Source organism: Chanos chanos, chromosome 6, assembly GCF_902362185.1.
Source record: "Chanos chanos chromosome 6, fChaCha1.1, whole genome shotgun sequence".
Taxonomy (NCBI): Eukaryota; Metazoa; Chordata; class Actinopteri; order Gonorynchiformes; family Chanidae; genus Chanos; species Chanos chanos.
Window position 1 is genome coordinate 47047058 of NC_044500.1, and position 3627 is coordinate 47050684.

The 3627-nt window shown below is 44.5% G+C and overlaps 1 protein-coding gene across 1 annotated transcript in view; it reads right to left on the reverse strand.

The window, feature by feature from the left end:
* Positions 1-3309, reverse strand: part of prkcda (protein kinase C, delta a) — an 18760-nt gene extending 15451 nt beyond the window's left edge. The window contains exon 1 of the mRNA XM_030776398.1: positions 3252-3309. The gene's annotated coding sequence lies outside the window, so the exon portion shown is untranslated. The remainder of the gene's footprint in view (positions 1-3251) is intronic.
* Between the last annotated feature and the right edge of the window lie 318 nt (positions 3310-3627).

Here is a 3627-nt window from a genome sequence, read left to right on the forward strand (position 1 = left end):
ACACACACACAAGGAAGCACAAAGACAACATTTGCCCTACTATTCATTAAGATCACAGTCTACAGACGGCACTGCATTTTGTCTAGTCACAGACATCTTTATTAACACTATTATAAACTATAAAGCAGTCCAGTCAGGACAAATCTTTATCTTACTGTGAAAGTGTGATTGGTGGAATTGAGGAAGTTTGAGGAGAACTGTGAATGGTTATAGAAGGCTGCCCATGTGTAAAATGAACTGTCCTCTAAACAATTACAGTGGAAACACTGAGTCACTCAACCAGACTGAACCAAACATGCAAACATTAATCAAGACAGCTCCAGCTCCTGGCCTGCACGCGCACGTACACACACACACACACGCGCGCGTGCACAATGCACACACACACGCACACACACACACACACACACACACACATGCGTGCACAATACACACACACACACATGCACACACAGACATTCACACACCTACCCACACACAGCGGTTGTATTCATTTGTAGATGGACTTTATACTTCAGATAAACGGAGAGTGGGTGAGAGTGTGGAGTGTGTGTACATATGTGGAGACACAAAGACAGAGAGGGGGGGAGAAAGAGAGAGAGACAGGGTGAGAGAGAGAGGGAGAGAGAGAGAGAGTGAGAGAGAGAGAGAGAGAGAGAGAAGTAAGTAAAGGCAGTCGGCACAGGAAGCAGGCACAGGCATGCATGCACATATTCACATACTACACACACACACACACACACACACACTCACACACCCGCGCACACATAGACACACACACACACACACACACACACACAGAAACACAGATACCCACACATGTACACACACACACGCACACACACACACACACACACGCACACACACACACACATACACACACGGCATTCCTGTATAGGTTCACTGGCGTGTCCGAACACATCCGACAACAGTCCAGGATTCACTGAGCATACCCAAGCACCACCGACAGTAAATCACTGTTAGTCTGTGTGTGTGTGTGTGTGTGTGTGAAAGTGAGAGTGTGTGTGTATGTGTGTGTGTGTGTATCAGTGTGTGTTTGTGCTTGTGTGGGTGTGTGCATGCGTGTGCGTGTGTGTGTGTGTGTTTTGATCAATACTGAAGCCTGAAACAGGGAGAGAGATCGAACCCTGATGATACTAACGGATTTGCATACGCACACACACACGCACACACGCACACACAAACACACAAAACACACAAACACACGTACACACAAACACACAAAACCCAAAAGCTTTAATCCAGCGTTATTTTTGGATGCCAGTGACTAATTGGGAGGAATAAAGACAAGAAAAGCACGTTAGTGACCATGAACGAGTGCATGTGTGTGTGAGAAGCTGAGTGTGTAGAAATGTTAAACAGGTTGCAGTCATGCCTGGAGATGACAAATCTCAGATGATCTGTGTGTGTATGTGTGTGTGTGTGTATAAACTCCATAGCGGAGAGAGGGCTACAATTCATGTATTTTACGCTGACAGCCATGCAACACTAAACATGACTGCTATGCTGAATGAAAGAGTGTGCTAATCACGCACACACACACACACACAGAGTGAGAGAGTGAGTGAGACAGACAGACAGACAGAGAAAGAGAAAGAGAGGGAGAGAGTTTTCTGAGATAATCATTGTGTGGGTGGGTTGGAAGGTGATAGGAAACATAAGCTATCACATTCTACTGTGTGTAACTAAAACTGAAGCAGCGGTAACCAGTCACACGCAGCCCCTTTAGAGTTAAAAGCTCAGAACACACACACACACACACACACACACACACGCACACACAAGTTTGTGCTCATATCCTAGTAGGGGCTTCCCATTGTCTCCCATTATTCTGTAACTAAAGAATACTAACTTATCCCTATCCCTAACCCTAACCCTAACCTTAACCTTAACCTTGACCTTGACCAAAGAAATGTTTTGACACTTTTTGTTTTATCAGTAACAACAATATAGTTCAGAAAAAGTTCACAAATACACACACACACACACACACACCTCTTAAGGAGCAACAGGAGCTCTCTGCATGCTCTACATTGCACAGGAAGTGTGTGTGTGTGTGTGTGTGTGTGTGTAAAGTGGTGTAAAGATGGAGGCAGGGTGGGACACTTCAAACCACCTAACCACAGGATGCTAGTCTCCACGGCAACTGGTTGTCAAGACAGTCTTACACAGTGTGAATATACATGTGATTATATGTACACTGAAACATGCACATGTGTGCGTGAGAGAGAGAGAGAGAGAGAGAGAGAGAAGGAGAGAGAGAGAGATTTTCACATCTCTGTCATCTCCCTCTCCTTCCCTTTCTCTCTCTCTCTTACACACACACACACACGTACACACACGTACACGCACACACACAAACCGGGTGGTTAATGACTCAGTCACTGTCAGTGATGATACTTTGTCGGATGTTTAATCAATAAGAATTGATGTTCTCCAGAGGGGGGAAAAGCCAGTTATCTTTTCCAACACCAGTAAACTCCGAACAAAACCCCGTTTGCAATCAGAAATCTCAGCTAAATTCTCTACATTTCACAGGGTCACAGATAAGCTATCAACAAATCACCAAACAAATAAAAAAAAATGTAAACTAATGGCACAACCCTCGGGAATTATAAGACCTGTGGATCGAAACACGTACCAAAAATGTTTTATATTACGAAATGCTGAATTTCGCATTGTAAATACCAGCCAACGACACTTAGGTCTATAGACTTAACCATCAAAAATTAACCGTACTTAACCAAAACTCTGGTGATACAAAAGAAACGTCACTGAGAAGGCTATTGGTTCTCTTATCACGCGAATTTAGCGGCTTCTTTGGCCATTAAACTTGTGAAATCAGTCTGTAATGACAGCGATAAGACATTATCCACTGGATGCAAGACTGCCGTTCAAAGTTCTATGACTGTGACGGATTTCATCAAAACATATTGGGTTAAAAAGGAAAAAAATAAATAAATAAAATGGCTACATATTAAAACAATGTTATGACATGGACGCAAGTGTTGCATTCAGAGTCAAAACATGGAGACACTTTCGAGGCGACGAGAACGAAGAAAACATTCGCGCGCCTTGATTTCTGAATGTGATTAAGTTACCTGGCGGATCCGGCACGATCCAGACGCACAAACTCTTTCCAAAAAGACAGAGAGCCCACAAACCACAAGAAAGCTCTCCGGCTCCGGCCTCAAAAACCGTATGTTACATATAGAGATTTATTTACTTACCACCCTTCGTGAAAAAAGCAGCGGGTTTTTTTGTGCCTTCCTGTCGTCTTCCGCCCTGTTTCTCCTTCTGTGATTCAGCCGTTTGAGGAAGTGCGAGATCGCTCGAGGAGTCCTCAGCAAACTGGGGCGGAGTGACGTTGCCCAGGTGCGCTCCCTCTCTCTCTCTCTCTCTCTCTCTCTCTCTCTCTCTCTGTGTGTCTCTCTCTCTCTCTCAAACACACATACACGCGTAGAAACACACAAAACGTTCTCTAAGACACTGCGCCAGAATAGGTCCAGGTGCTGATTGCATATGTAATCGAAGTTTGCTGCGTGCAAATGTGTGTCTGCGTGTGTGTGATCTCAGCGGCTGGTGCGTGTGTGTGTGTGTGTGTGT